This window comes from Ailuropoda melanoleuca, chromosome 6 (assembly GCF_002007445.2).
Source record: "Ailuropoda melanoleuca isolate Jingjing chromosome 6, ASM200744v2, whole genome shotgun sequence".
Lineage (NCBI taxonomy): Eukaryota > Metazoa > Chordata > Mammalia > Carnivora > Ursidae > Ailuropoda > Ailuropoda melanoleuca.
Window position 1 is genome coordinate 27,235,068 of NC_048223.1, and position 12,107 is coordinate 27,247,174.

At 39.8% G+C, this 12,107-nt stretch overlaps 1 pseudogene; it reads right to left on the reverse strand.

Moving 5' to 3' along the window:
* Positions 1 to 7,986: 7,986 nt before the first annotated feature.
* Positions 7,987 to 8,267, reverse strand: LOC100467941 (annotated as a pseudogene).
* Positions 8,268 to 12,107: the final 3,840 nt, after the last annotated feature.

Below are 12,107 nucleotides of genomic sequence, written 5' to 3' on the forward strand. Positions count from 1 at the left end.
GTGGTAGGATTATTATTTATTTTTTCTTCATAGTTTGTGTTTATTTTTCTAATTTTTCTACAGTACTCAGAAATGCTAATATAATTGGAAAGAGAAAAATAAAAGTAATAAGAATAAAGTAAGTTCTTTGTAAATAAGCCATTAGCTCAAATGTTGTCAGAGTTTAATGGAGCTGAAAGGAGGCTTGGAGAGCAATGTTCTCAGTCTCTCCTACTAGTGACGAAGTGAGACCCAGTAACAAACATTTAATGGTTTGCTAGGAGTCATAGAGTAAGTGACTTAAAACAAGGTGGAGAGCCCAGACCTGTCTGTATGGCTTTTCTACTAGATTTTATGCCCCCTTCAGGTAGTGCAAATTTTGTGCAAAATTTACGTAGTTTAACGTAAACAACTAATTCCAAGCAAGGCATGCACACTTCCTCATTTGTTCCCAGCTTCAGGAAATGTTTAATTTCAATACAGAAATGTCTTTCATCAGAATAACAATTTATAGAGAACAGTGGCAAACATAGCAGTATCTGCTCTTGCATGTGGCTGCAGATACCCTATGTGTGTTGGTTTGAAGTTATCTATATGTTCTCCTCCTCCTCCATACAAATTTACATTTTTTTCTTTAAAGATTATTTATTTATTTGAGAAAGAGAGTGAGAGAGCGAGCATGAGTGGGGGGGAGGGGCAGAGGCAGAGGGAGAGGAAGACAACTCTTCGCTGAGCAGGGAGCCCTAGGTGGGGCTTGATCCTAGGACCCCTGAGATCATGACCTGAGCCGAAGGCAGATGCTTGACCAACTGAGCCATCCAGGCACCCCCAAGTTTACATTTTCCCCATGTTCTTCTGGACACAGTGATCCGTGTGGCTGGCTGGAAGTCAGCAAAGTCAGCCCTGACAGGTTTTAGGTTTTTAGCTGTAGATCCAGCCCAATTCCAGGTGGAGGTGTTTTGTTGCCATTGTACCATGAAGAGGCTCTCTGGCTACATGCAGCAGCTCCCGAGGGCAAGTCTTCAGAAGTTCAGGGCTGAGCTGAGGTTTTCACCACCTAATTAAAATTTCCCCCTTTGAGGCAATGTAATAAAAGTAAGGATATATAGCAAGTTATTTATAAAGCTAAGTTTATTCACTCTTTTGGTGTCAAAATGTTCATTGTTGAAATGATGCTGACAGGTGTGCATGTGTGTGTGTGTGTTTAATGTCTTTATTTGGAAAAAATAAAAAGTTGGCAATCTTATGTTGATCTCTGAAAGTTCTTGAAATTCTAGTGGTCTGTGAAATTTCAAAGTCTGGGATGTACTGACTTAGTATTAGACATGACAGTTTGAGCTTAGAAGAAAAGCCTGGGGCTGCCTCATACTTTGAGAAGTTTTTGAATGTCTATGAGTCTTCCTTTCTTCGGCTGTGAACTAGCGAAGGTAATATTTCTTTCCGGAGATTAAATGTTCTCATAAAACATCCAGAGAAATGGCTGGCACATAGTTTCCTCCAAACACACCTGCTATCACGTAAGGGCATAATAGAAGCCAGTCATGATTTGGACATTGATCGTGTAAGATAACTTAAGAATCAATACATGTTGGTTCCATTTCCTTTTGCTCTTACTTGGCACCATACAGTCATTTAAAAAATTTCATTAGATAGAGCTGAGCTGTCTTGAAGGAAATGATGATTTTTGTCATTTCTGTAGTTTTTCTCACTATAATCACGTATCTTTTTTTTAAAGATTTTATTTATTTATTTGACAGAGAGAGAGGCAGCAAGAGAGGGAGCACAAGCAGGGGGAGTGGGGAAGGGAGAAGAAGGCTTCCCGCTGAGCAGGGAGCCCGATGCGAGGCTCGATTCCAGAACGCTGGGATCATGACCAGCGCTGAAGGCAGACGCTTAACGACTGAGCCACCCAGGCGCCCCTATAATCATATATCTTATACAAATTAGGTCTTAAAGCTTTCACTGTGGGTTTCTAGTAGTAATTTTCTAATAACTTACATTCTGAGAACTCGAGATTTACTTCAAAAGGATTGTAGTTTAAGCTGTGATCATATTCTATTCTATTATAGCTTGACTTTCTGGCTGATGTTCCTGGAGCGAACAACGGGGGATACGTTGTCCTGATAGGCCAGCATAGAGCAGAAGCTGACAGCAGTGTCTATGTGTTTGTGGAATAATAGATAATATTCGAGATCACCTCACCTAATTTTCCATTTTATAGCATTCCTCCTGATGCCTTACCTTCCTTGTCTCTGACATTGCTTCTGTTCTGTCCTTCTACTTACTGCTCTGTCTAGCCTACATTAGCTTCTTCAGTGGTTCAGCAGCTGGGGAGCCTTGCTGTCTTGACTCCATGCCATTGTTGCATCCTCTAGGTCTTTGAAATACCTAAGTCTTCACCAAATTTTCACTTCTAAAAAAGAAACTCTAAAACCTCTTACTCATGTACTGTATGGTGACTAACATAATATAATAAAAAAGTATTCTTATAAAAAAAATAAATAAAAACCTCTTACTCAAGAAGTCATCCCTGGCAGACTGTGTACCTGTTTACGACTACTTTTTTTTTTCCCCATTTTTTGTCCTATTATAAGAAAATTACACTTAAGCCCTTCAACTAGGAGCAAATTCTTCTTTACTTTACTATAGTTCAGAAATACATGTTTTTGGAGGTTGTTGCTGATGGTGGCATTATGGTTTTTAGTATGATTTATCCCTTATTTTCCCCTATTTATTTTTCTCATTGGGAAAAATTTATGTGGGAATCAGCATGAGCTTGTTTGATATGTAAATACAACACAAAGATACACTTACTTAATAAGTCCCTTCTATGAAGTGAGTATTTGTTCAGCAAGTGCTTGTATCTACTATCTGGAGGACACCATGGTGGAAAGAGTTGATTTGGCAGTGTTGACCAATGAGTAATACAGTACAGATGGCAACTATCCTCAAAATTCATAGTTAAATGTAAAGGAGGTATTTTTCTTTTTCAATTATTCATTAGGACACAAATCCCACATGGTTTGTAACACCAGCCAAGTGATTGTAAGTGTAGCCAGTTAATATAGAAGAAACAGTTGCCAGGTGGGAAAGAGTCCACTCTTAACTTGCAGTGGGTGTAGGTATAGTAGCTAAGGTCATGGGGTCAAAGAATGCTGACCACTGGGAAACAGGTGTCCTTGGGATAATATCCGAGGGTGGTCTTTGAAAAAAGAATGTAAGGAAAGGTTGAGGAATCAATCAATTTATTAAGCATGCAGTATGAGTCAGGCATTCTGTTGCATATTGAGCATATAAGACAAAAACTGAGTTCCATCTCTTGGATGCATTGGTGTTTAGAGGTAGAAAGAGATGTGTAAAGAAATAGTTGAAGAACTAGGAGAACTTCTATGGTTGATGTCTTTATTTATACCATATTCTTACCTAAAAGCTGGATGCCATGTTCTGGGAAGGTTTGATTGAAAAGAGTCTTTCCTGACATCATCCATCTGTTTGTTTTCCCTCCTTCCTTCCTTTTCTCCCTCCCCCTCCCTCCCTCTCTTCCCTTCCTTCTTTCCTTCCTCCCTTCCCCCCTCCCTCCCTGCCTCTTTCTTTTTCTTTCTCTCTTTCTTGCTTTTCTTGCTTTCTTTTCCTTCCTTCCTTCCTTCCTTCCTTCCTTCCTTCCTTCCTTCCTTCCTTCCTTCCTTCCTCACTGGCTTTTGGATTCCTTAAACCTGATACTTTGGGCTTATTTTTGGTTTTGTTGTTTGATTTTTTAAAATAAGCCTGATAAATCATGTATTTTCTACTGACATGAGCCTGAAACTATGTCCCTAGGTACAGCATGAAACTTAGCAGTTCCCAAGGTCCCATGGTATGCTCCAGTGGAGCCAGTGGACTAAACCCAGAATGCCAGCAGGAATCACATACAATTTCATTCTGCACCAGGTGGTCTAGTGCTTGCACACTGTAGGTGTTACCAATTCCAGATGCCCAAATTGAAGGAGAGGACTGTATTCTTTGATTCAAAGTAGGTGGGCAATTTGTTCAATCCCAGGGGCCTTTGGACTTTGAGATGTAGGCTGAGAAAGCCAGTTATTTGAAATCAAGGTGGTTGGCACAGACAGGCTAAGGGCCCAGGAGGGAGGGCAGAGAAGGAGCAGAAAGCCTTCCAAGAAGAAGCTGAAAATTGACCTAGTTATTTTGATGACACGCTCTGTTGCATTTTCCCTTCAGGCCAAGTCCAGACTCCCTGACATGAAATTGAAGCACTCAATGCCAAGGATTTAAAGTTTGGGGATTTTTCAAGTTCTTTTCTTTTCTTTTCTTCTGTTCTCTTTTCTTTTCTTTCTTCCTTTCCTTAGTAAGGATGATCCTGCTTATTTAAGAAATATCTGTCTTTGAGCTGAAAATAGCAATGGTAATTAGGATTGTTTGTGTCGAGTCAATGAGTCCAGAGAGGAGTGGACAAGCAGAGGGTGAGAGGCAAGGCCATCTGGCTTCTGTGCACCGCTCCCTTCAGGATCTGGAGAGCCTATGGGGACATATGGGAAAGAGCGTGGGTAGAATGTGGGGGCTGAAAAAATGGAGGCAGGTGTAGTTGTTCTCTTGGGCTCTCTGCCAAAGCACACCCCCCTCCCCTTTAGTGATGAGGACTGTTTTTTCTTAACTCTCCACTTTCATTTTTCTTTGGGGCCCATTCTCGGGCCAAACTATAATGTGAGACTTATCAGCAGTGGCATTATGGGCATTTTGGATCAGATAACTCTTTATCAAGGGGGTGGGGGAGTGTTCTGTGCTCTGTAGCATGTTCAGTGGCATCTCTGGCCTCTGCGCACTAGATGAGTAGCCCCTGCTCCTTCTTCCTCCCCTCCTCTGATCTGTGACAACCAAAAATGTCTCCAGACATGAACAAATTTCTCTGAGGGGGCAACACGACCCATTTTGGGAACCACTGCTAAAGAGCTATGAAGAAGTTCATCCTTTTCAGAGACTCTGAACATGGAGCATTACCTGGCGGAGTCTGGAGCACAAAACCCTCCACATTCTTTCATCAGACTCTTAATGTCATCTGTATGCAGAAATGCTCGGATTGCAGAAATGTTCTAAGGACTCTTTATTATTCAGTATTATTACTGAGGTCTCAAGAAATAGGCATGCTTAATTTGGAGGGGACATTCTTAATAGCTTACTAATTCTGAGTAATTTACAGTGTTATTATTTTGATTCTATAGAATCAAAAAGAAACCAAGGAAAATAAGACTGGAAAGTAGGGTTGGTGCTGGTTTATGAAGAGTCTTAGCTATGAGGCTAAGAGTTAGAACTTAATTCTGTAGACAATGGGAGACAAATCAAAGGATTTCTTAAATCCTTTGTTGCTGCCATTATTCTGCACCAACTTTTCACTGTGGCTAGATGGATCTTAAAGATATTTGACTAACCTGTGTCTATGTCTACTTTGTAGAGGTTTACCAACCTGTTTGGTTCACTGCTCAAACGCCTTGATCCTTTTGCCTCAGTTGTTGCTTTAAAGCCTTCTTCAGATGTAACGAAGTCTAATTGAAGAAGATGATGCTTTTCGAGGCTAGAGGCAAGATCCCCGGAGAACAGTGGACAGGCGAGCTATTCAGAGGTTACAAAATCGGAGCCAGATAAATGAATAGTCCCCTTTCCAGAGTCTTGGACCTTCACGGCATCTTCCCAGCTGGATTTCAGGCTTTCAGTGGACCAGAGACTGCTGTGTGTTCCCATCCTTCCTTTTTGTAAATGAAAGGGTTTATTTCTGAGTGAACTATTTATTGCAGTTTGGTCGTTCTTGTTTAACTGCTGTCTGTTAGATGTGTGGTAGTGCGGATAACTTGTCCTTTTACTACCTGGGTCTCTGGATCAAGAAGAGGTGCCACATCTGGAAATCATGCATCAGCTAGAGACTCTGGACTTGGAGTTGATACCTTTCTTTCCTCTGCCCCTTCCTACTTCTGTCCTTCTCTCTTTCCTTCCTTCCTTCCTTCCTTCCTTCCTTCCTTCCTTCCTTCCTTCCTTCTGTTTATTTCCTCTTGATCCCCTTCCTTTTCCTTACTCTCTTCTCTCTCCACCCATTCAGTCTCCCTATTTCTTTGTACTTTCTTTCCTCTTAAATTTTTTTTATTTATCTCTAGTCTGTTAATATGATTCTCGTGATGATTCATCTAGCTCCTATTTAGTGTATGCAACCATAACCAGAATTATTCTTCGTTTATAGTACTAATGAATTCTCGATGACCTTTTTTTTTTTTAATCACACATACTTATTTTTCCTGAACTAGATTTTTGGACTTTGATATTGTGTCTCAACCACTTTTTTGTGACTTGAGATTTTGGGGTTTGGGAGATGGGAAGAACCATTTATTAGAAAACTAGGTTTTGGTCTCTTGATAATTCTGTTAAATATACATACCACCCCTTGAGGATGCATACACAGATCATTCTTCAAATTCAGCTTACAGCCATTACTACTTTTGAATTTTGTGCCATTAAATCATGACCTTTTCTAATTGATTTCTGCTGATGAATTTTTTGAGGGAGGCTGGGTTCTATTGTTTGTTGTTCATCTTGTTCATATTAGAGATGGAGCCTAAGTGATTTAGATCATGTCATCATCTTTACTGAGAGGTTCAAAGCCAGCTTTTAAAATGGCTTCATTTGTTATTTTAATTAAGTTTTAAACTGAAGTGTAACATACATTTAGAAGCTCATAAGTGTATAGCTTAATGAATTTTCACAACATGAACATATTTGCCAGATGAAGAAGCAGGACATTGGAGCACTCCCAAATTTCATGGCCTCTCTAGTCAATACAAATTTTCAAGAGAATAGACTTAGAACATCATTGATTTCATTAGCCTATTTTGAACTTTATAGGAATAGAATAATTTTGTTTCTGAAGTTTTCCCACTCAACACTAAGTTATGAAATTCATGCATTTTGGGGTGTGTGTATGGGTAAGAGATAAGATGAATAAAATTCCATCCAGATCCTTCAAAAAATATCATTGACAATAAACATTTATTGAAAAAATGCTGTTAGAGATTGTTGATAGAAAAAAGATAGAAAATGATGGGTGTCAACCTTGACTTCATCTTTGAATGTCCCAGGAAGCGTAAACAATTTGGAGCCTTATTCCCTTTGCCCCAAACCCCTGAAGTCTGGTTTAGCTGGAGTATGTCCCGGGCATTTTGATTTTCGAATCTTCCCAGGTGAGTCTCATTTGCAGCAAAGTTTGAGAAACACTAGTATGAAAAACTGTTACTGCCCTTTAAGGCTTATAGTCTGAGGAGACAGGGTTGCACGTAAAAAGATAAGTGAAGTTCTACAGAACATCCCGTGAAGAGATGGACAGTATTAAATATGAACCAGATACAGAAAGGCACATGACTGTTTCCCTCATTTTGATTTTTCTTTTCACTAAAATTATAGTCTGTATTATATGATGTATTTCTTAATTACAACATTTCTGTCATATTTGTCACTATAAAACATACATGTTTTCACAATTTAATGTTTTTGGAGTTAAGATACATTTCACAACTATTGTAAACATGAATATGCTTCTTTTTTTCACTAAGAATTTGTTATCTAAGAAATAGATGTGAGCTATAATTAGTGATATCTTAGAATGGAAGAAACACAACATAATTTGTTTTCACTTGTTGCTGTTGTATGGGATGTATTACTCTCATCTTGTTTATTAGAATATAAGATCATTGAGGACAAGGGTCAAGTGTTTTGCTATTTTGCTATTCCCCCAAACACCTAGTACAATGCTAGCATTTAGGCTCAATAAATACTGAGCCTAAATATGATTGGACACCCTTTTCTACTTTTTATTGTTCAACATATAGAGATTCATAAGGCTGGGAAAGATCTATCATCCACCTGCAAGATTCTAGAGAGAGAATTGTAGGGCTGTCCACAATATACCTTTTTTTGTTCTCGTTGCCTAAATTACCCATTTATTATGGGCTAGCAATGTTTCAAATGGTGGAGCTTCTACTGGTCTTTCAACTCCTTCAGTCTTCTGATGGCCGACTACTGTGACGGCAGAAGTAATGTTGTAGGTCTGGGCACCACCAGCTACGGTTTTCATGCAGGAACCACAATGCCAGATCCCCACAGCTCGTCTTCTCATCTTGGTTTTGCCACAGAAGGAGCAAGTAAGTGTACTTGGTGTCCTCGCTTATTTCAATCTTCTTCACCATTTTCCTGAGGGAGGCACCATAACAAGTCCCGTATTTACCCACATTTCTGACCTTCTTGGTGCGGTTAGCCATGTCACCACAAACTAGGTCTGAGCCCAGAGAGCACAATATAGCGTGTAATCCATTTTGGTGCTTAATACCTTGAAACTGGTGCGCAGTTAAACTAAAATCATTTTACACTTTCATTACAAGATGCTTCTTGTGTTCTGATGTTTTTCAGAGTGGAGCAGGAAGCATTTAGATTATGCTTTCCCGTATAACTACCGTATATATTCCTGGAGCATATAAATATTGCCACTGCACAGCATGTTGTTGGCCTGAAGGATTAGGATTTTTATAAATCCTCTTTATTTAGTATGCTTTATAGCTGGAACCCACTAAATCAAGTGCTGCTCTTTCCCTAAACATATTTCTTATGAGTACTACTGGCACAGAATTATATTGATAAATTTAATCAACAAAGCTCTCAGTATTCCACATTCAATCAGTGGTTGGTGCATGAAGCTGATAAATCCTCCTTCTCCATCCCACGTGTTGCTTTCTGATTGTATTTGTTTTTACTTAGGATGGTTAAAGAATGGGAAGTTCTTCCATTCAGTCTTCCTTAATTCTGACCTGCTTTTTTTAACCCTCACCCTGAATGGATCCCACTTCCTTAGACACTATGGGACATTTTTCACCTGGTTATTTAGGCTTATGGGAGCCGGCCTGCTATACAGAACTACCAGGATGCATGCTGAACCCCCTTTTGGCATCATATGAGTGGGGTGGGAGCTCTCTTTTCCATTAGTATTGTCATATTCTTTTCTTTTTCCCTCTGTAACGTTTTACTTACTGGCCAGAGGTAATTTCTGGTTCTTCGCACAGTCTCTCCCTTTTCCCCCAGGCATCCTCCACAGTCCAATTGCATAAATACAGGACTCATAGTTCATTCTGTTCTCCACCAGTCATTCATGACCCAGGGTGCATATTAAGATCATCTATGGATTTTAAAAATGCAGCTAAGTTAGGATCTATGCCAGGAGATTCTAAATCAAAACACTTGGGTATTTGGCTCAGGCGTCTGTAGGTTTAAAGACGTGTCATAGGTGATTCTTATATACAAGCCCCCTTGAAGGCCACTGTCTGAGACATCCTGAAAACATATTCTTGGATTAAGCTTTATGTACTTTGTACAGATGGTCCCCGACTTATGATTTTTCAACTTTACAACAGTGTGAAAGCAATAGGCATTCAGTAGAAACCGTACTTCAGATTTTGAATTTTGATCTTTTCCCAGGCTGGCACGATGCAGTTCATCCCCTCTCATGCTGCTGGGTAGTGGTGGCCACAGCGGCCAATCAGCCCACACTCATGAGGGGAAACAACCGGGACACCAACAACCACTCATGTAAGCATGCGGCCATTTTGGTTTTCACTTGAGGTACGGTCTTCAGCCAATTACATGAACTATTTGACACTTCATTGTCAAATAGACTTTGTGTTGGATGGTTTTGCCCAAATGTGGGCTAAGGTAAGTATTCTGAGCATATTTGAGGCAGGTTAGGCAAAGCTCTGATGTTCAGGAGGTCAGGTGTATTATGGGTATTTTCAACTTACCATGTGTTTGTTGGGATGTAACCCCCCTTGTAAGTTGAAGAACATCTGTACTTTATAGGCTTTTGACTTGACTTAAGGGCCAATGTTGTTCATTCCTTTGCTATATGATAAAAATTTTAAGTGTTAGCCTTTGCTCAAGTTTCTACTTTCTAACACGTGAATTTGATAAGGATTTTCCTTTCCCAGGTTGCTTTCTTTCTGAACCAAGAGCTGTTCATTTTCTGGTGGGAGTTTAATCTAATCTCTATACCATGAGATGATTAATTCCCACAAATACAAAGATTCTAAGATAAAAGTAATTCCCCCTCCTCCCTTTTTTTTTTAATTTTATTTTATTATATTGTGTTAATCACCATACAGTACATCCCCAGAATCCGATGTAAAGTTTGATGCTTCATTAGTTGCGTATAACACCCAGTGCACCATGCAATACGTGCCTCCCTACTACCCATCACCAGGCTATCCCCTTCCCCCACCCCCTCCCCTCTGAAGTCCTCAGTTTGCCTCTCACAGTCCATAGTCTCTCATGTTTCATTCCCCCCTCTGATTACCCCCCTTTTCTTTATCCCTTTCTTCCCCTACCGATCCTCCTAGTTCTTATGTTCCATAGATGAGAGAAATCATATGATAATTGTCTTTCTCTGCTTGACTTATTTCACTTAGCATTATCTCCTCCAGTGCCGTCCATGTTGCAGCAAATGTTGAGAATTCGTTCTTTCTGATAGCTGAGTAATATTCCATTGTATATATGGACCACAGCTTCTTAATCCAGTCATCTGTTGAAGGGCATCTCGGCTCCTTCCATGATTTGGCTATTGTGGACAATGCAGCTATGAACATTGGGGTGCATATGGCCCTTCTCTTTACTACGTCTGTATCTTTGGGGTAAACACCCAGTAGTGCAATGGCTGGGTCATAGGGTAGTTCAATTTTTAACTTTTTAAGGGACCTCCACACTGTTTTCCAGAGTGGCTGTACCAACTTGCATTCCCACCAACAATGTAGGAGGGATCCCCTTTCTCCACATCCTCTCCAACAATTGTTGTTTCTTGCCTTGTCTATCTTTGCCATTCTAACTGGCGTAAGGTGGTATCTCAGTGTGGTTTTGATTTGAATTTCCCTGATGGCTAATGATTTTGAACATTTTTTCATGTGTCTGTTAGCCATTTGTATGTCTTCATTGGAAAAGTGTCTGTTCATATCTTCTGCCCATTTTATGATTTGTTTATTTGTTTCTCGTGTATTGAGTTTGAGAAGTTCTTTGTAGATCTTGGATACCAGTCCTTTATCTGTGGTGTCCTTTGCAAATATATTCTCCCATTCCGTGGGCTGTCTCTTAGTTTTTTTGACTGTTTCCTTGGCTGTGCAGAAGCTCTTTATCCTGATAAAGTCCCATAAGTTCATTTTATCTTTTATTTCTCTTGCCTTTGGAGATGTGTCGTGAAAAAGGTTGCTCTGGCCGATGTCATAGAAGTTGTTGCCTATGTTCTCCTCTAGAATTTTGATGGATTCCTGTCTCACATTGAGGTCTTTCATCCATTTGGAGTTTATTTTTGTGTATGGTGTGAGAGAGTGGTCAAGTTTCATTCTTTTGCATGTAGCTGTCCAATTTTCCCAGCACCATTTATTGAAGAGACTGTCTTTTTTCCACCGGATGTTTTTTCCTGCTTTATCAAAGATTAGTTGCCCAAAGAGCCGAGGGTCCATTTCTGGGTTCTCTATTCTGTTCCATTGGTCGATGTGTCTGTTTTTGTGCCAGTACCATGCTGTCTTTGTGATCACAGCTTTGTAGTACAGCTCGAAATCCGGCATTGTGATGCCCCCAGCTTTGTTTTTCCTTTTCAACAGTTCCTTGGAGATTCGGGGCCTTTTCTGGTTCCATACAAATTTAAGGACTATTTGTTCCAGTTCTTTGAAAAATGTCCTCGGTATTTTGATCGGGATAGCATTGAAAGTGTAGATTGCTCTGGGTAGTATGGACATTTTAACTATGTTAATTCTTCCAATCCATGAGCATGGAATATTTTTCCATCTTTTTATGTCTTCCTCAATATCTTTCAAAAGTGATCTATAGTTTCTAGCATATAGGTCCTTTACGTCTCTGGTTAAGTTAATTCCAAGGTAACGCATGGTTTTTGGTGTTATTGTAAATGGGATGGATTCCCTAATTTCTCTTTCTTCAGTCTCGTTATTCGTGTATAGAAATGCAACTGATTTCTGGGCATTGATTTTGTATCCTGCCACCTTACTGAATTGTTCTATAACTTCTAATAGTTTGGGAGTGGATTCCTTTGGGTTTTCCATATAGAGTAT